Genomic DNA, 21,982 nt, shown 5'->3' with positions numbered 1-21,982 from the left:
AAAGTCAAATGTAAAGAAAAGGAAGCCTGCTATATACCTTGTAAGACAAAAAATTAGTATATTGTCAAGTCTGTGGCTCTTCCTAAAATTGTTTAACTATGTCCCTAATAACTAATATGTTGCACATAGGTGGGTCCTGAATCAGAACTAAGATCATGAACACAGTTTTGTTGATCTTAAAAACAAACCCTTGTCAGTGTCATTATGTCATTCATGTAGACTACAGGAGAGATGTGGTGATGTTGACTCTATTGAATCACACTTCTTTTTGATTTTCATGATTAATTAGGATATGTTAATTGACTGAGGACAAGTTCATGAGGCTGGATTGATTGGACACAGACTATAACCAACCATTACTTCAAAAACAATGTGGAAATTTGTGGGTTTGTTCTTAAAGGAACAAACATACATTTTATAAACTGCTAGATGCCCACAACAAGTAAATGCCAGAATTCTGTTGACCTTCCCTGTCACCTGAATACCTTGTCCCTTTAAGAGACAAGCTCATCCTACCCTCAATCTCCCCCTTCATGCCAAGGCAAACTATTCTGCTTCCTCACATTTCCTCCCTCCATCCCTCTCCCCCTGCTCTCTCTACCTTTTTCCTTGACTGTCCATATACTGTACTCCCTCTCCCTTCCTGCTTCCCCCTTCTCTCTCTCTCTCTCTCTCTCTCTCTCTCTCTCTATCTCTCCCTTTTACTACCATAATCCCCTTACTTTTATATTCTTCCTAATACTCACTAAATAAACTCTATACCCAAGCTCCATCCACAAGGTGCATCTGCTTCTCTCCCACTCAGTGTCCTCCCCACCCACCAGGGTACCTGCCAGGGTCTTGCCACTGGTAAAATTTTTATTGATCCTGTGAATAAGATAAATTTCACATGTTTAGTTAAAAACCAGTACAGCCAATCTTCGTCAGAGATCTCCAGGCAGATTCTATACTGAGGTCATAACTTAAAATATATACCTGATAAACAACCCTCACCTCTCAGAGACTGTGGGGAATATGGCTTTTAAATGATTGTTAAAAGCCTTTTCATAACACAGAGACAGTTTGGCTTTTAGCGCAGCACCCCATTGCCTCCAAAGAATATAGGAGACAGATGGGCACAGAAAAAAATCCATCCTCAATTTGCTTCATCAAGTGAAAAAAAGGGCTAACCACTGTGTGGAACAGCCTTTCAACTAAACTTCTGAACATCTCCGACAGTGGAACAAATTGACTAGAATCGACAGCCTAGATGCTCAGGCCAAGTAGGCTTGTCTTCCTACAGGTTTCTTAATCCATAGAGTGTTCAAAGGTCTGGCAGGTCCTGCTCCAACAAAAGACAAATACAACACTGATGCTTCTGCCCTTGATGATCATGGAAGATCCTAAGGCGTGGCTCTAGGTAGTCATTTGATTAAGTCCTCTGTAATTTTAAATTCAATAATCAAGTTAAATTGTGTCCTTCTCAAGATCTCTGATGCAATTTGATGGATGACAGGTTTTGCCAGTTTAAAAGGAAAACCTCACCTCACAAATTTCAGTATAGTTTTACCCCCTTCTAAATAAAAGGTGTCTTAAGATATACAAAAACGGATTATTAAAGTTTGTACCTGCAAAATTATAAAGGTCTGAGGACATATACAAGTTATCACATTTCTCTGTCATGCTGCATTTCACAGTCTTATCAAGATTTTAATTCTCTTTGGTGATTTTTCTCAAGATAATTTTCATTAAGCAAAAACATCTGTCACAGTCATTCTGTCATAAAGATGCCACTCTTTATACAGACTCAAAGAATTTTTGTGATTTCCATGGAATCTAATTGAAGCATTCACCTTAAACAGGTCAGATACACAGCTCTCTCACCAGAAACAGGTCTGACATACCATTCTCTCAATTCTGTGGTCCTGACACCCTCCTTTTCCTCAATTACCAGGACCTAAAGAAAAGTTATATATTCCTAAACTTAATCTTGTCCTCTGCACTGCCAATACCCTGCCTGGTCAAAGAGGAACTGAACAGTTCCACATCCCAAACCCAGGACAGGAGCAAAGCAACCAGCTACCCAGGATGTGAACAACACCCAGATTTCTCAGCTGTCCTAGGACTCCTAATAACCACAAACCAGCAGGAAGTAGTCAAGAACATTATAGGCCCACCTGTGTCACCTGTTTAGCCTACCTCCTTGTCTTTTCATTATAAAAGAAAGAAGGATATGTTATAATGTTATAATTCTTTTGACATTTCCTGTGAACTGGGTACCCTGTCTGTTTAAGAGACAAATTCCACCTATGCTCAATCTCCCCTGCTCACCAACACAAGCTAATTCTCCCTATCTTCTCTGTCTCTGTCTGTGTGTGTGTGTGTCTCTCTCCCAGTCCATTTTCTGAAGAGTAAGTCATTGCCTATTCCTTTTTTCTTCTTTCTCTCCCTCTTTCTTCCACTATCTCTTTCTCTTTCTCTCTCTCTCATTCCTCCATAATTCCCTTAAACTTATATCCTTCACAATACCCACTAAATAAACTCTATACCAAAGCACTCTCTGCATGCCATATCTGTCTGTCTTCCATCCACTTGTGTCCTCCCAGTCACCAGTGGACCTGCCAGGGTCACACCACCATAAATTTTTCAATAAGTTGAAATGAAGACAAAATGTAGAACATTTTTCCAGCTGATAGAATCAATTTATTCAAGGTAAAATTTGATATCATTTCACTTACCTAATTTCTAATTTTTTCTTAGTGAAACTGAAGAATGAGTGTTTTGATTTTGCTTTAAATCCTTTAGTGTTTTAGTTATGGTTTCTATTGCTATGAAAAAAAACATGATCATGGTAACCCTTTTTTTTTACTTCTTTATTTATTTATCAAAAATTTCCACCTCCTCCCCTCCTCCCATTTCCCTGGCACTCCCCCCAATCCCTCTCTCCCTCCCTTCTTAGTCTTTTTTTTAATATTTATTTATTATGTATACAATATTCTGTCTGTGTGTATGTCTGCAGGCCAGAAGAGGACACCAGACCCCATTACAGATGTTTGTGAGCCACCATGTGGTTGCTGAGAATTGAACTCAGGACCTTTGGAAGAGCAGGCAATGCTCTTAACCTCTGAGCCATCTCTCTAGCCTTCCCTTCTTAGTCTTAAGAGCCGTCAGGTTTTCCTGCCCTGTGGGAAGTCCAAGGTTCTCCCCCCTCCATCCAGGTCTAGGAAGGTGGGCATCCAAACAGACTAGGCTCCCAAAGGCCAGTCCATGCAGTAGAATCAAACCTCAGTGTCATTGGCCTTGGCTTCTCAGTCAGCCCTCATTGTCAGCCAAATTCAGAGAGTCCAGTTTTATCACATGTTCCATCAGTCACAGTCCAGCTGGCCTTGTTGAGCTTCCATTAGATGAGTCCCACTGTCTCAGTGGGTGGGCACACCACTCATGGTCCTGATTTCCTTGCTCATGTTCTCCCTCCTTTTTTACATTAGCCTGTAAAATTTTCTTAATTATTTGAGGAATCACACCGGGAAACTTTGGTCAAGAAATCTACTAAAAGGAGTGAGACTGAACCAGCTAAATAGGCTGGAGACAATCCAGTCCTGAGACACTGAAGGACCAGTATTGAGTCAGCAATCTCATTGAGAGTAGACATGAGAAAGCAAACTCCAACAGAACAGGTACACGGAAGTTACCACTAGGGTCCTGCCATAAATCTGAGACTTTCAAGGAAGTAAACCTAAACCAGGACCCCTGAAGCTCTTTGTATGAGACTAGGACCTCCAAGGAACTGGGCCTGAGATAGGACCTCTGCCATTCCTTCACGAATCTGGCACTTCATGCTTTGTAGATTGATGTGGTTCCATATAAATTTCTTTGTTAGTTTGTCCTTCATTCCTAATGCTTATGCCAACAGCAATACTTATTTCAAACCTAGAGTCTGTACCCCCAAAATCCACCCAAGAGACCAGATCCAATAAAGAAGCAAAGAGACTTTTGAATTACAAGTTAACTTGGATTCTCCATCCAAAAATTGAGTGCAGTAGAATAGACTCCCTAGCCACAGTGGGGTGAGGCATTCATTAGAGCTAGAGCCAGGGATTGCATCTGGGGTCTGGAAGTTGCATAGTAACAGTCTCAGGATTGGGCTGGGGGAATCTGCCATGAGTTAATTGGTCAGATACAGCTGCGGAACATTAATAGGAGACAATGCCTGGGACTGCTAATGCTGTTGACCATTATCATGAAAGTACATCTAGAGCCGCCAGCTAACTTCTCTGACTTCTGATTGGTTCCTTACCATATGGCGGATGTCTGGCATTTTCTTCCCAGTATTAGGAAAAAACAAGTAAAGTTCAGGCCCTCAGGACAGAGGCTACGTGACAGTTTCTCCCCAGTGATTCAGGTAAGGTCAGAGACTCAGCACATCCTGCTGAGTCAGGGCCTTACATCTTGTTGTATCTTCTGTGTAGGCAGATATGGCTGTCAAAGTGGGGTGCTTGGTAAGGGTTTGAGCCTTTCAATGATTACATGTTTGCTTCAATGTCAACAGAACTAGGTCACTTGGGCATTTTGAGATTTTTCCCCTATATATCATAAGTTTCATGAGCTATTAAACATAGTGTTAATTGTTTAGATTTTTTTCTGGTTTGAACATTACAGTACCACTTTCAGACTTCATTTATTTTATTTTCTTAACTTCATTTTATAATCATAAAAATCATCATCACTGAAATTTAACTGTGAGATGAGAAATAAATTGTATGTAGACATCAAATTCTCCAATTACAGTTGTGAAAAATGGAAAAAATCTTTTATGATTCATTGCCTTGTTAATCTTTCAAAACAAGTTGACACATTATTTGAATATTTGTTTGACACAGCATAGTCAAATGATTCATACAGTCTTATACAAGTACCACAACCTCTTGATACTCTCATATTGAGATAAATTTTGAAATAGATTTATATAAAAACCTATTCTTAAGACAGTTTGTGCTTTGTAGATTCATATGGTCCCATATAAATGTATGTGTTAATTTTTTCAATAATTAGTAACACATTTGCCAACAGTCATGAAAATTTTTTATTTTTCTAGTCATAACTTGGAAATTTTACTCAGTTACTATATCTACAGTCATCTATGAAAAGAGTTGGCACTTTTACCCCAAAGACAGCACTATGTTAAGGCTCTTCTGTGAATTGTTATTTAAAGTCATAGGGATATGTACCTCATCACATTAAAAGCAACAAAGAGAGTACTCACACGAAAGAGAATGAAATGAAGGAGCTTAAGGGATACACCAGGTGGTGCTAGTTCACATCACACACCTTTAATCCCAGTAATTTGAGGCAGAGGAGGAAAGGATCTTAAGTGTTTTCAAGGCCAACGTGGTCTGCAAAGTTAGTTACAGGACAGCCACAATGGTTACCCAAAGAAACAGTGTCTTGAGAAACTAAAAAAAAAATGAAAAAAGAAAGAAAAAGAAAAGAAAAGAAAGATAAGAGCTGCATCCATAGTCTGTTCATTTGTTTCCTGGCCTCCCTGTCCCATAATATCCACACCAACACTATACTATTACAACATTGCTTGTCCAATATCTTAAGTGTATTTCTAGCCAGCTCTTATATCTCAAATAAAACCAATGCTATTATTATATCTTTTACCACAAGGCTAACAGTTTATCAGCAAGATTCCAGTGCATCTGTCTCCTGCATTGACTAAATGGCCTCTCACTGACTTCTTTCTTCAAGCGTTATATTTAGTTTTCCTGCCTTTTGCTACTTGGTCCTAACTGAGGTCATCATGGCTTCTATATTCATTAACCAAGAAAAGCAACACCTATACAGAAGGACTTCTCATACCAGGTGGGAAATAAAAAACATAATGGGTTCAGTGTAGATCAGCAGTTTTAAAGGTTCATTTCAATGAGAATTGTAATAGATAATTCCTGGAGTAGAGGTATCCAATACATGCTTCCTTATAAAGAAGGAAGGATGGCTTACCCGTGCCATATTTTACTGCCATTTCTTACACATACTGTGAGAGATAATACTCACATGAATTTTAAGCTGTAATTATATTATTTAAAAAATGATGATCAGAAGTATATTAAAAAGGCAAATATGTAGTTCATAGTTGTTGGTGAAATTCACTCACATGATCTTGTGCTACCATGTTTATTCTTGATCATCAAGTATGAGGTATAATCTTATAAATATGTTTTTCTCTTCAGATGCTCTATGAAACACAAGACCTTAAGTTAATGTATTCATGAAGAATCAACTTAATACTTAACCTTGTAGAAAATTAAATGTGCAAAACAGATGGTAGAATGTGTAACCAAAAAGTAATGACTCTTATATATTTAATAGCTTTTATTTTACCTCAAATATCTGATATAGGAAGGAAAAGTTGCAATGTTATTGGAGAAGGCAAGATGAAATGGCAGATGTTAACAAACAAATCACTAAGATCTGCTACCCTGATTGTCTGAGCTATCATTTGTCTGTACGTTCTTCCACGGTTATCCATGTGAAATATACTATCTTTAGGGGATAAAATAAGCTAAAGATAACAAAAGGCAAGGACGGGGGGAAACAGTGAGGGAAACTCTTTCGGTGCTATTGACTCATACCTTTGGATAGCCAGAGCAGTCCCCTCATTAGATGTTAGGTGCTTTCTCCTCATAGACATGAGAATATTACAGTGGATCATTATGATCTCCTCTACGAGTGCTCTATTTTTTTTTACTTTATTAAAACACATATTTTACTTACTTGTGCATTTCCCAATTATTTTATAGCTGACAACAGATATTACTGAATGGTTAATACTATTCTATACATCTCTAAATAAAATGCTAAAGAGTGGAGTTAAATACAATGCTGGAAAGGTAGAGGCCCCATCCTTGGCTATGAGATCTAGAAAAATTTACCGGGAGCAGGTAGGGAATGCTATGATTCTGTAGGATAGTAAGGACCACCAGTTATCCAATGTTGAAGAAATAAAAGGAAATAAAAAGAAGACAAAGTATTTCTACCTAACAAACTGTGTTATATAAAGACTTTTTTAGATTGATGTTTTTGTCTTATGAGTATAAGTGTTTTGCTTGAGTGTATGTTTTTGCACTACCTTGTGCCCATGGAATTATGTTGGGGATTCTAGATCTCTGTAACAGAATTATTCTATGATCTCTTGCCTAGAGTTTGGTACCCCCAATAAAACCAATAGATCAGATCAAATGCAAAATCAAAGTCTTCTAAAATTTGGGTTTTCGACCCATCCAACAAATCAGTTGGAGCAGAGCAGACTCTTTCTTTAGCTGAAGTGGTATTGCATCCAGGGGGTGCATGTGGTACTCTGAAAGTTGCATAGCAACAGTCTCAGAATTGGGATAGTGGAACCAGCCATGAATTAATTGCTCAGTTACAGCTGTAGAAATGTTAATGTAACTAGAGCATCCCTGGGCCCACTACTGCTGTTGCTACATTTGATCAATATCAGGAAAGAACTTCCTGAGCCCAGCAGCTAACTTCTGTGACTTTTGATTGGTTCCTTACCATAAGGAGGATGTCTGGCAGTATCTTCCCAGTGTTAGGGAAAAACAAGAAAAGGTCAGGGCCTCAGGATAGATGATACGTGACAGTTTCTCCCCAGTGATTCTGGTAAGGTCAAAGAATCACCACATCCTGCTGAGTCAGGGCCTTACATCTTGCTGTGTCTTTTCAGTAGGCAATCATGGCTGCCAAAGTGAAGGACTTGGTGAGGGTTTGGAATTTTGATACGTTCATGTTTGCTTCAATGTCAATACAACTAAGTCCTTTAAGCATTTTGAAAGTTTTTCTCCACTATTTTGTAAGTTTCATGAGTTATTAATCACAGTGTTAAACATTTAGAGATATTTTCTGGCTTGAACCTGGAGTAGCACTTACAGAATTGTTAATATTTTTTAAGTTTTAATTATTTATTTATTAAAAATTTCCACCTCCTCCCATTTCTTTCCCACTCCAGTCCTAAGAGCAGTCAGAGTCCCCTGCCCTGTGGGAAGTCGAAGGTCCTCCCCCCTCCATCCAGGTCTAGGAAGGTGAGCATCCAAACAGACTAAGCTCCCACAAGGCCAGTCCATACAGTAGAATCAAAACTCAGTGCCATTGTATTTGGCTTCTTTGTCAGACCTCACTGTCAGCCACATTCAGAGAGTCCAGTTTGATCATATGCTCCATCAGTCCCAGTCCAGCAGGCCTTGGTGAGCTTCCATTAGATCAGTCCCACTGTCTCAGTGGGTGGACACACCACTCATGGTCCTGATTTCCCTGCTCATGTTCTCCCTCCTTCTGCTCCTCATTTGGACCTTGGAAGCTCAGTCCAGTGCTCCAATGTGGGTCTCTAGTTCATGATCCTAGAGAAGCGAAATAAGAAGGTGAACCCAAAGAAAACCATATCGTTAACCTCCTGGATATTGGAAGTTGACAAGATCGCCAGGCAAAAGTTGGGAGCAGGAGGGTGGGAATGGGTTGGGGGTTAAGGGAGATGGGGAGAGAGAAGTGAGAAGGGGCAAGATTGGGGAGAGCTTGGGGGAATGGGAAAATTGAGATGGAGGAAGGATGGATATGGGAGCAGGGAAGAAGTTATCATAACCAAGGGAGCCATTTTAAGGTTGGCAAGAGTCTTGGTTCTAGAGGGGTTCCCAGGTGTCCGAGGGGATTTTCCCAACTAGTTCTGTGGGCAGCAGAGGAGAGGGTGTCTGAACTGGCCTTATCCTGTAGCAACACTGATGAATATCTTGCATATCACCATAGACCCTTCATCTGGCAGTGAATGGAGACAGAGAAATAGTCCCACATCAGAATTGTTAATTTTTATTTTCTTAACTTTATTTTCTCATCATCAAATCATTATCATCATCATCACCTAGTCTGTAAACAATTAAGTCAGTTGAAATTTCACAGTGAGATGAGACATGAATTTGTATGTGGACACATAATTCGTCATCCATAATTGCGAAAAAATAAAAAGAATCTTTTATAATTCATTGCCTTATCAATCTTTCAAAATAAGTTGATACTTCATTTGAATATTGTTTGATACTACATAGTTAATTGATTCATACAGTCTTTATACAAGTACCACAACTTCCTGATGTACTCATTTTGGGATAAATTTTGAAATAGAGTTATATAAGTATCCTTTTCTCAAGACAGTTTGTGCTTTGTAGATTCATATGGTCCCACATAAATTTCTGTGTTATTTTTTCAACCATTCATAAGTCTGTTGCCAACACTCATTAAGAATGTCCTTTCTACACATCATAGCAAGGAAGATTTATTCAGTGACTATATCTACAGTCATATATGAAATGAGATAATTCTTTCACCCCAAGCATAGCACTGTGTTAAGGCTCTTGTGTGGGTTGTGATTTAGAGACATGAAAATATATACTTCATCACAATAAAAGTAATAACGAGAGTATTCACTCATACTTGGCATTTAGACATAGAGCAAAGAAAATCCTGCCTACAAATCACACTCCAGAGAAACTACACAACAAAAGAGACCCTAGGAGAGGCATACATGGACTTAGTCTACATGGTATTTGGAAAAAGACAAGATCTCCAGAGTAATTGGGAGTACAGAACTCATGGCGAGGGTTGAAGAGGAAGGGGGAAGAAGGAAAGAGAGTGGAAAAAAATATATAGCTCAATAAGCATAGGTTTTTGTTTTGTTTTTTTTTTTTTAAAAAAGTAAGACTGAGAAAACATAATAACCTGATCTTCAGCTTTGGAGTGAGCAAAACAACTGACTTTAATTCAAAACAACAGATTTTTATTCAAATTGTGTTTACCAGCAGGTCTGTCCCACATGCCAGAATACCATGACCCATTAACACTGGGCAGTCATTGACTCCTGTGCACACAGTTCTACCTCCCATCCAATGAAATGATGGAGCTTATGGAAAGGTCATATACACACCTTTAATCCCCTTTTTTAGCGGGAGAATCAGAGGGATCTCCTTGTGTTCAAGGTTAACCTGGTCTACAGTACACAGTGGTTAAGCAGAAAAACATTGTCTTTGGTAGTAAAAAGAAAAAAGAAGAAAAAGAAGAGAGAAAAAAGAAAGAAAAGAAAGATGATGGCTGGAGTCAAGGCTGTTCATTTGTTCCTGGACACCTTGACCAAAAATAACCACATAGACACCATATTATTACAACACTTATTGTCAAATAGTTTAAGCATATTGCTAGCCAGCTCTTATACCTTAAGAAAACTGAATTCCATTATTTATATGTTACCATGAAGCTCACTGTTTATCAACAATGTCCCTGTGCATCTGTCTCCTGCATGGGCTAACTGGCCTCTCAATGACTACACCTTCTTTTTCAGTTTAATTTTCCTGCCTAGCTGTACACTGGCCTATCGGAGGCCATTTTGGCTTCTTTATTCCTTAACCAATGAAAGCAGCACATATAGAGAAGAACTTAACACAAGGGTGGGAAATAAAAAATGAAATGTATTCCAAGTAAATCAGCACTTTAAAGGTTCATTACAATGAGAATTGTAATAGATAATTCCTGGAGTAGAGGGGTCCTAGTCATACTTCCTTATAAAGAAGAAAGGACTGCTTGCTTATGTCATATTTCCTGCCATTTCTTACACACATTGTGAGTGATAATGCTCTCATGAATAGTGTTATGCTGTATTTATTTATAAAATGGAGAAACAAAAGTGTGTTAAAAAGGCAAACCTGTAGTTCAGAATTGTTAGTGATATTCAATCAGATGATCTTGACTGCCATATTTATTGTTGATCATCAATTATGTGGTATATTCCCATGAATAATTTTTCTTCTCTGCTCTCTATGGTTCACACGTATAAAAAAAGATATTTTAATTTAAAAAACTCATGAAGAACCAAGTTAATACTTAATTTTGTAAAAAATTAAATATGTAAAACAGTTGGGAGAATGTGTGTAACCAAAAAGTAATGACTCTTAAAATAATTGGAGAGCTTTTATTTTACCTCAAGTATTTAACATAGATAGGAAAATTTGCAATGGCATTGGAGATGGCAAGATGAAATGGCAGACATTAACATACCAGTTCCTAAGACCTGCTACCTGGATTGTCTCATCTATCAGTTGTCTGTAAATTCTTCCATGGTTATTATCCATATAAACTACACTATCTTTATAGGAAAAAATAAAGTAACAATGACAAAAATCAAAGATAGGGGGGAAACAGTGATGGAAACTTCCCGTGTGTTGACTCCTACCACTAGACAACGAGAGGAGTACCCACATTAGATGTTGGGTGCTTTCTCTTCATAGATATGCTAATATTACAGTGTATCATTGAGTGTTCATTTATGAGTACTGTATCTTTTTACTTTATTAAAATGCAGAGTTTACTTACTCATGCATTTGTCAGTATTCCATATCTGGTAAACTTATTACTGTATGTTTAACAGCATACTATATATATATATCTAATCAAAAATGTCAAAGGCGAGAGCTCTGCTTTAAAGACCAAGGCAAGAATTTTGGAGACCACATTCGTGGCTATGAAAACTAGAAAAATTTACCCAGAATAGTCAAGGAATGCTACAATTTTGTAGTATAGGAAGGACAACCAGTTATCCACTGTGAAAGAAATGAAATTATACAAGGGTTTCTACCTAATGAACTTTGATTTCTAAAATCAATTTTGATTAATTTCTTTTCTCTTATGAGTATAATTGTTTTGCTTGAGTGTATGATGTTGTACTACATGTGGGGCTGTTGCCCATGGAATTGAGATGTGGGTGTTAGATCTCTGTGACAGGATGACATATTATAATATTATGCCATAATATTGGTTTTGGGGTATCAAAGCAAGATTCTTACAAAACAATAAAATCTCTAAACAAGGGAAACATAGGTCACAAATATGTACTTATACATTTAAGCAAAATTAGTTCTTCATATTAAAGGTGACATTATTCCTTTTTAAGAAAACAATTTTAGTCTATACTGTCATGCCTAGAATCTGGAACACCCTAAACCATCAGGAGACCAGGTCCAATGCAAAAGCAAAGAGTTTTTTGAATTATAAGTTAACTTGCATTCTCTTTCCATCCCACAGGGCTCGTGAAGTAGGATGTTTCCCTTCTTTAGAGCTTTTATTGTCCCTTAAGAATAACATACATCTTGAATAGATTTCTGTTCATTCAACCAGAATTAATTGTTCATATAAATAGTGACATGCCTTCTTTGGTAAAACAAGAACTGTCATGCCCAGAGTCTAGAACCCCTCCACCAAATCACCAAAAGACCAGAGCCAATGCAAAGATGCTGGGGATGGGGCATTCATTCGAGGAAGAGCCAGGGAAGGCATCTGAAAGTCTGGAAGTTGCATAGTAACAGTTACAGGATTGGGCAGCGGGAATATGTCATGAGATAATTGATCAGTTTCAGCTGTAGAAAGGTTGCTATAACTGAGTGTCATCTCTGGGGATGTTACTGCTGCTGCTGCTTTTGACCAAATCTGGAAAGTATATTCAGAGCCCGGCAGCCAACTTCTGTGAGTTCTGATTGGTTCCTTACCATATGGAGGATGTCTGGCAGTTTCTTCACAGTATTAGGTAAAAAAAAGAAAAGTTCAGGCCCTCAGGATAAAGGCTACGTGACAGTTTCTCCCCAGTGACTAGGGTAAGGACAGAGACTCAGCACATTCTGCTGAGTCACGGCCATACATCTTGCAGTATCTTCTGTGTAGGCAGTCATGGCTGCCAAAGTGGGGGGCTTGGTGTGGGTATGGACATTTCAATACTTTCATTTTTTTGATAAAAGAAGAATGTCCTTTGGGCATTTTGAGAATTCCCCCCGACCATATTTCTTAAGTTTCAGGAACTATGAATCACGGTGTTAATCTCTTAGAGTTTTTTCTGGTTTAAACCTGGAGTAAAACTTACAGAAATGTTCATTAATTTTTACTTTTTAACTTCATTTTCTCATCATGAAAATCATCGTAATCATCACCTAGAGTATGAACTGTTAAGTCCGTTGAAATTTCACTGTGAGATGAAACATAAACTTGCAGGTGAACATCAGATTCTCCAAAGTACAGTTGTGAGAAAATAAAAAGAATAATTTATAATTCAATGCCTTGTCAATCTTTCAAAATAAGTTGACATCTTATTTGAATATTTCTCTGCCACAACATAGTTACCTGTTTCATAGAGTCTTTATACAAGTACCCCAAACTCCTGATGCCCTTATATTGAGATAAATCTTGAAATAGAGTTCTATGAATATGCTTTCCTCAAGACAGTTTTTACTTTGTAGATTCACATGGTCCCATATAAATTTCTGTGTAATATGTCAAACATTTATAATGCTATTGCCAATAGTCACTATAGATTTTCTTTTTTCATGTCATAACATGGAAGACTTACACAGTGACTCTATCAACATTAATCTATGAAATGAGATGGTTCTTTCACTCCAAGGATGACACTATGTCAAGGCTCTTCTGTGGCTTGTGACTTAGAGTTATAGAAATATATACCTTATCACAATAATAGTAACAATGATATTATTCACTCATAATTGGCTTCTAGATATAAATCAAAGAAAATCCTACTTACAATTCACAACCCCAGAGATACTAGACAACAAAAAGACCTTAGGAGGGACATATATGGATTCAGTCTACATGGGAAGTGGAAAAAAATCAAGATCTCCTGAATAAATGGGAGCATGGAGGTTAAATGGGGAAGGAGGAAAAAGGTAGGAAAGTGGAAAAATATATAGCTCAATAAAAACAGTTTTTTTAAAAAGAAACAATGAGAAAACAATAAGCTTGATCTTGAGATTTGGAGTGAGCAAAGCAACTGTCTTTTACACAACTCTTTACAACTCAAATAAGAATATGTAAGTAAAAAAAAAGAATATGTAAGTGTTTATTTAGATGTGTGTAATTCAATAATCCTTATCTTTCCAGTCTAATTCTAAACTTATGGAGAAAATGTGCTTCCTTTAAATATTTTGATTAAGCAAAATATAAAATATGGTGATTTAAAATACATTATGAAATTCTGGTCTACCTACATGTCTCTCTCTTATCAAAATCTACAGTGCATTAACACTGGAAAATCAGTGACTCCTGTGCTCACAGTTCCTCCTAACATCCAATGAAAGAAAGGTCATTTAAAACATAAGATAGGAAAGATGGACCAGGTGGTGGTGATGCACACCTTTAATGCCACTTCTTGGGAGGCAGAGGCAAATGGATCGCCTTTTGTTCCAGGCCAACCTGATTGGCGAAGTGAGTTCCAGGACAACCACAGGAGTTACACATAAATGCTGTCTTGAGAAACAAAACAAAATAAAATAATGAAGAGAAAAAAAGAAAGGAACGAAAGATGATGGCTGCAGGCAGAGCCTGTTGGTTTATTTCCTGGAAACCTTGACCCAAAATAATAACACAGACAGTGTATTATTACAAAACTTGTTGTCCAACAGCTTAAGCATATTTTTAGCCAGCTCTTATATCACAAATAATCCCAGTTCTAGTATTTTACATGTTACCACAAGGCTGATAGTTTATCAGCAAGGTTCCTGTGCATTAGTCTCCTGCAGTAGTTACATGGACTCTCACTGACTTCACATTCTTTCTCCAATCACCCAGTTTAATTTTCCTGCCTAACTTTAATCTGTCCTAACAGAGGCCATCATAGCTTCTATATTCATCAACTAATAAAGGAAAACCATATACAGAAAGACTTAACACAGGTGGGAAATGAAAAACATAATGTGTTCAGTGCACATCAGCAATTTTAAATGTTCATTTCAATGACAATCATAATAGATAATTCATGGAGTAGAAGGATCCAATTCATGCTCCCTTATAAAGAAGGAAGGAAATCTTGCCCATGCCATCTTTTCTGGCCATTATTTCTTCAAACTATGAGTGCTAACACTCACATGAATAGTAGTATGGTCTACTTACTTTATTTACAAAATGGAGGGAAAAGTGTTTTTTAAAAAGGTAAATATGAAGTTCAAAGTTGTCAGTGATATTCACTCAGATAAGCTTGTGGTACTATATTTATTCTTGATCAAGAATTATGTGGTGTATTCCCAAAAATCTCTGTAACAGAATTACAGAAAGTTTTATTCCAAAATATTGATTCTGGTAAAAGAAGGCATGGTTTGTATAAGAACAAGAGAAGCTAATAACCAAAGAGGAATAGATCTTGAATAGATAGATTACTGTTCATTCAATGAGAAGTAATTCTTCATATATATAGCGACATGAATTTTTGGTAAGAAATCAGCTTTAGTCTTTATTCATGTGCACAGAGTTGGGACCGCCCAAAACCACCAAGAGACCAGATCCAATGGATAAGCAAAGGTCTTTTGAATTATGAGTTAACTTGGATTCTCTATCCTTCCAAAACAGTGTGTGAACTATGAGGGACCCGCAAGCTGCAGTGGGGTGGGGCATTTATTAGAGGTACTGCCAAGGGGTGCATCAGGTGGTCTGAAAGTTACATAGGAACAGTGTCCGGATTGGCTGTCCTGAGTTAATTGGTCAGTTGCAGCTGCAGAATGGTCCCTATACCCGGAGGCCAATCCTGGGGCTCTTACTTCTGTCCCTAGATTCCACCATTTTTAGTAAATTAAGTCCAGAGCCTGCCAGCTAACTTCTGTGACTTCTGATTGGTTCCTTACCATATGGACAATATCTGGCAGTTTCTCCCCAGTTATTAACGCAAACCAGACAAGATCTGGCCTTCAGGATAGAAGCTATCTGGCAGTTTCTCCCAAGTAATTAGGGCAAAGTCAGGCAAAGTCAGGTCCTCAGGATGGTGGCTATCTGGACAGTTTCTCCCTTGCAATTACGGCAAGGTTTAGGGCTCAGAACATTTTGTTGAGTAAGAGGCCTACATTTTGCTGTGTCTTTTCTGTTGTAGGTCTTCATAACTGGGAAACCAGGCGGCTGAATAGGGTCTGGGTCTTTCAATACTTTCATTTTTACTTCACTGCCATCAGAATTAGATCCTTTGGCCATTTGAAAAGTTTTTATCACTCTGTTTTTAAAGTTTCTTGAGCTATTAATTACAGTGCTAATAGTTTTGATTTTTTTCTGGTTTGATCCAGGATTAGCACTTACAGACTTCTTTATTAGTTTATATTTTAACTTCATTTGTCTTCATCAACATCATAACAATATGTAATTCTTCTTTTGCCCCATCTCCTAAATCAGATATTCTTTAGAACGGTGATGCTCATTGTCATCATTGTCCCTTTAAAATGATAAAGCTTCCTGTCTTCAAATCCAAAGCTAAGAGAAGTTTGAAGTCTAAGGGGACCATACCCTTGAACATCTAGTCTACCATGAGGCAAAGGTACCAACTTCCAAAGAATAGAATCTTGAAGGGACTAAGAATTTGCTGTTCTTCAGAATAGAAACACAGGAAAACATGACACAATGGCTTCTGTGTAATATTATATTCATGTATTGATACTGAAAAAGAAGCAAGAGACATGACATCACCATCACCAAAAATATCAGTTCCTGATAATCAGATATTCTGTGTGCATCACCATACTTAATAAGGTTCATTATTACACCTTATAATAATAAGGATCACTTAGTACATTCAAAATATTTAAATGCTTGAAAAGCAATGTGAAAACATTTATTTTTGAATACCAATGAATACCATGTTTACTCATTTTTATATACTTTTAACTTTCTGAATACATATTTGTTCATTTATTCATTTGTTTATGTTGGGGGTGCCATACATAACATACATACATGTGTGATTCCTAGCAAGTATGGAAACGAGAAAAAAACCTGAGCTTCACATTTCTCTAATTCTACCATTTGAGTCCTTGAAATTGCATTCAGTCCAGTAGAAGAGAAGTGCTTAAAGCCCGGTCCCTGTGCTTCTTAAACTGTCTTAATAAGCCCATTTGAGATATTTTATATTACTTCTTGTCCTTCAAAGTGGGCACATGCATAAATGAGTGTGGGAGTGTGTATATGTGTGATTGTGATTAATCCCACAAATATTCTATTTGTGGTTTACCTTTGTTGCCATTTCCCTTAAAGGTTTTCATTTTAAATTTATATTAACTGAAAGAATAAACATTTCTGACCTGTGGGGGAATGAAAATCATATTTTTACAAGGTGCTCTAGTGTAAATTTTAGGCAAGCATGCCCTGGGTATCAGTAGACTCACACTGGCCAATAATTTACACCAGAAGGTTAAAGCTTCCTAACAGAATTTTTTGGTGATGCTACATTTTGGCAGTAATCACTACATAAAGTCAAATGAAAAGAAAGGGAAGCCTGCTATATACCTTTCAAGACAAAAAAAAAAAGAGTATAATGTCAAGTCTGTGGTTCTTCCTAAAATTGTTTAACTATCTTCCTCATAACTAATATGTTGCACATAGGTGGATCCTGAATCAGAACTAAGATCATGAACACAGTTTGGTTGATCTAAAAAAAAAAAAAAAACCTTTTCATTGTCATTATGTCATTCATGTAGAGTACAGGAGAGATGTGGTGATGTTAACTCTATTGAATGAATCAAACAATTCTGCCTCCTCACATCTTCTCCCTCTATCCCTCTGTCCCAATATATCTCTCTCTATCTCTCTGTCTCTCTCTCTGTCTCTGTCTCTCTCTATGTCTCTGTCTCTGTCTCTGTCACTGTCTCTCTCTCTCCATTTCTCTCTGACTGTCCATATTCTGTACTGCCTCGCCATTCCTGCTTCCCCCTTCTTCTCTCTCTCTCTCTCTCTCTCTCTCTCTCTCTTTCTCTCTCTCTCTCTCCCTCTTACTTCCATAATCCACTTACTTTTATATTGTCCCTAATATTCACTAAATAAACTCTATACCCAAGCTCCATCCACAAGGTGCATCTACTTCTCTCCCACTCACTGTTGTCTCCCATACACCAGGGTTCCTGCCAGGGTCATGCCACTGGTAAATTTTTCATTGGTCCTGTGAATCTGATAAATCTCACATGTTAAGTTAAAATTAGTAAAGCCAATCGTGGACCAAGACTCCAGGCCACTGTAAATTTTTCATTAAGTCTAAATGAAGACAAAATGTAGAAGATTTTTCCATCTGATGGAATCAATTTACTCAAGGTAAAATTGGCTATCATTTCACTTACATAATTTCCGATTTTGTTTGAGCAACTTAAAAATGAGTTTTTTTATTTTGTTTTAAATCCTCCATTGTTTTAGTTATGATATGGAAAAAAAACAGGACCATGGTAACTCTTAAAAGGAAAACATTTAATTCAGGTAACTCACTGTATGAGTCATCTGGCAAAATTCCAAACTTCCTCATTGTCTGATGTCAAAACCCTCTTTACGTCTTCATCTTTATTCAGCTCTGATGACTGCATCACACTTCTTTCTCCAAGACTGGGTACACTCCCTGTTAGCAGCTATCCTTAGAAGATATCCTATTACTCTGACATCGCTAACATCTTGGGTTCTACAAGGCAATCCAGGTTTCACTATCACAGTGCTAATTTGTTAACTTGTTAATTTGTCCATCATTCATAGTTACCATAAACAGTCATTAAAGATTTACTTTCTTCAAAACTAGAGTTTGTAACCCCAAAATCCACACAAGAAACCAGATCCAATTAAAAAGCAAAAAGTTTTTGAGTTATAAGTTAACTTGGGTTCTCTATACATCCAACAAAGCAGGTGCACTAGAACAGACTCTGTAGCCACAGTGGGGTGAGGCATTCATTACAGTTAGAGACAGAGGTTGCATCTGGGGGTCTGAAAGGTGCATAGCAACAATCTCAGGATTGGGCTCTGGGAATCCGCCAGGAGTTAATTGGTCAGATACAGCTGCAGGACGTTTACCCTAATCGGAGACATCACATGGGACTGCTAATGCCTTTCCTGCAGTTGACCATTATCAGGAAAGTACATCTAGAGCTGCCAGCTAACTTCTCTGACTTCGGATTGGTTCCTTAGCATATGGCTGATGTCTGGCATTTTCTTCCCAGTATTAGGAAAAAGCAAAAAAAGTTCAGACCCTCAGGATAGAGGCTATGTGACAGTTTCTCCAAAGTAATTAGGGTAAGCTCAGAGACTCAGCAAATCCTGCTGAGTCAGGGCCTTACATCTTGCTGTATCTTCTCTGTAAGCAGACATGGCTGTCAAAGTGGGGTGCTTGGTGAGGGTATGGGCCTTTCAATGCTTTCATGTTTGCTTCAATGTCAACAGAACTAGGTCTCTTAGGTATTTGAGAGTTTTCTCCCTATATTTTGTAAGTTTCATGGGCTATTAAACCCAGTGTAAATCGTTTCAATATTTTATTTCTGGTTTGAACCTGCAGTTCCACTTTCAGACTTCTTCATTTATTTATTTTCTTAACTTCATTTTGTCCTCGTATAAATCATCATCATCATCATCAATTTTCAACTAAAGTATGAACACAAGTTAGTTAAAATTTCACTCTGAGTTGAGAAATAAATTGTATGTGGACATAACATTTTTCAATTATAGTTGTGAAAAATGCAAAGACTCTCTTATAATTCATTGCCTTGTTCATCTTTCAAAACAAGTTATTTTTTGACACAACATAGTCAAATGATTCATACAGTCTTTATACAAGTACCACAACCTTCTGAATTCTCAAAATGAGATAAACTTTGAAATAGAGTTATATAAATATCCTTTTCTCAAGACAGTTTGTGCCTTGTAGATTCATACGGTCCCATATATGTCTGTGTTAATTTTTTCAATAATTAGTAATGTTATGGCCAACAGTCATTGAAAATTTCCATTCTTTTTCTCAGAATTTGGAAGATTTATGAAGTGAGTGTATCTACAGTTATCTATGAAAGAGATGGTACTTTCACCCCAAAGACAGCACTGTGTTGAGGCTCTGCCCTAGATTGTTATTTAAAGCCATAGAGAAATACACCTCATCACATTAAAAGTATCAAAGAGCATACTCACACAAAAAAGGATTTTAGACATAAAGCAAAGAAAATCCTGCATACAATTAACAATGCCAGAAAACTAGAGAACAAAGAGGACAACAAGAGAGACATACATGGATCCATTCTTCATGGGAAATAGAAAAAGACAAGATCTTCTGAGTAAGTGGAAGCACGGAACTCGTGGAGAGGGTAGACAGAGAGAGGGGAAAAACAGAGGAGAGTGCAAAAATACATAGCTCAATTAAAACAGGTTTAAAAAAGTAAAAATGAGAAATCATAATAAGCATGATCTTGAGATTTGGAGTGAATTGACAACTGACCTTTACTCCACTCTTTTATATTCAAATCAGAATTCGTGTTTAGTATGATATGTGTAAAAAGAAGCCTGATCCTTCCAGTCTAGCCCTTCACATATTGAGAAAATACATTCTTCCTTTAAATATTTTGATTTGCACAATATTAAAATATAGCGATTGAAAATTAATTAGGAAATTCTGGTAGAACTTCAGGTCTCTCCCACATTTCAGAATCCCATGGCCCATTAACACTGGGGAATCTGTGACTCCTGTGCTCACAGATACGCTTACCATCCAATGCAATGAAGGAGCTTCAGGTATATACCAGTTGGTGCCAGCACACAACACACACCTTTAATCATAGTTCTTTGGAGGCAGAGGCAGAAGGATACTTGTGTTTTCCATTCAACCTTGTTTACAAAGTGAGTTACAGAAGAGCCACAGTGGTTACACAGAGAAACACTGCCTCAAGAAGCTATAAAAATGAAAAAAGAGCCGGGCGGTGGTGGCACAATCCTTTAATCCCAGCACTCGGGAGGCAGAGGCAGGCGGATATCTGGGAGTTTGAGGCCAGCCTGGTCTACAAGAGCTAGTTCCGGGACAGGAACCAAAGCTACAGAGAAACCCTGTCTCGAAAAACCAAAAAAAAAAAATGAAATAAGAAAGATAGAAAAAAAGGAGAGGAAGATGAGCACTGCAGTCATAGTATGTTCGTTTGTTTCCTGTCTGCCCTGAACCATAATAACCACATAGAAACTGTATTTCTACAACACAGCTTGTTAAATAGCTTTAAAAAGGCTAGCCAGCTCTTATATCTTAAATAAAAACAATTGTATTATTTTATCTTTTACCATGAGGCTCACAATTTATCAGCAAGGTTCCAGTGCCTCTGTCTCCTGCATTGGCTAAATGGCTTCTCAATAACTTCTTTATCCAAGCATTCCATTTAGTTTTCCTGCCTTTTGCTACTTGGTCCTATCTGAGACCATCATGGCTTCTATATACGTTAACCAATAAGAGCAGCTCCTGTACAGAAGGAATTCTCATACCAGGAGGGAAATGAAAGACATAATGTGTTCAGTGGAGATTAGCAGTTTTAAAGGTTCATTTCAATGAGAATTATAATAGATAATTCCTGGAGTAGAGGGATCCAATTCATGCTTCCTTATAAAGAAGGAAGGATTGCTTACCCATGTCATATTTTCCTGCCATTTCTTACACATATTGTGAGAGATAATACATGAATTTTAAGCTGTACTTGTATTATTTAAAAAATTGATAATCAAGAGTATATTAAAAAGGCAAATATGTAGTTCAGAGTTGTCAGTGAAATTCAATCAGATGATCTTGTGCTACCATGTTTATTCTTTATCATCAAGTATGTGGTGTACTCCCATAAATACATTTTTCTCTTTATATGCTCTATGGTTCACAAGACCCAAAAGGTCTTTATGTTAAAGCATTCATAAAGAACCAACTTACTACTATTCTTGTAGAAAATTAAATATGCAAAAAAGATGGTAATGTGTAACCAAAAAGTAATGACTAATAGTCTTAATAGCTTTTATTTCACATATCTGATATAAGAAGGAAACGTTGCAATGTTATTGGAGAAGACAAGATGAAATGACAGATGTTAACAACAAATCACTAAAATCTGCTACACTGATGGATGAGCGTTCTTCCATGGTTGTCCATGTGAACTACACTACCCTTAGGGAATAAAATAAG

Source organism: Microtus oregoni, unplaced genomic scaffold, assembly GCF_018167655.1.
Source record: "Microtus oregoni isolate MIOR12 unplaced genomic scaffold, Mior012 000000F_ref0000247, whole genome shotgun sequence".
Classification (NCBI taxonomy): Eukaryota; Metazoa; Chordata; class Mammalia; order Rodentia; family Cricetidae; genus Microtus; species Microtus oregoni.
This window is presented reverse-complemented; position numbering follows the sequence as displayed.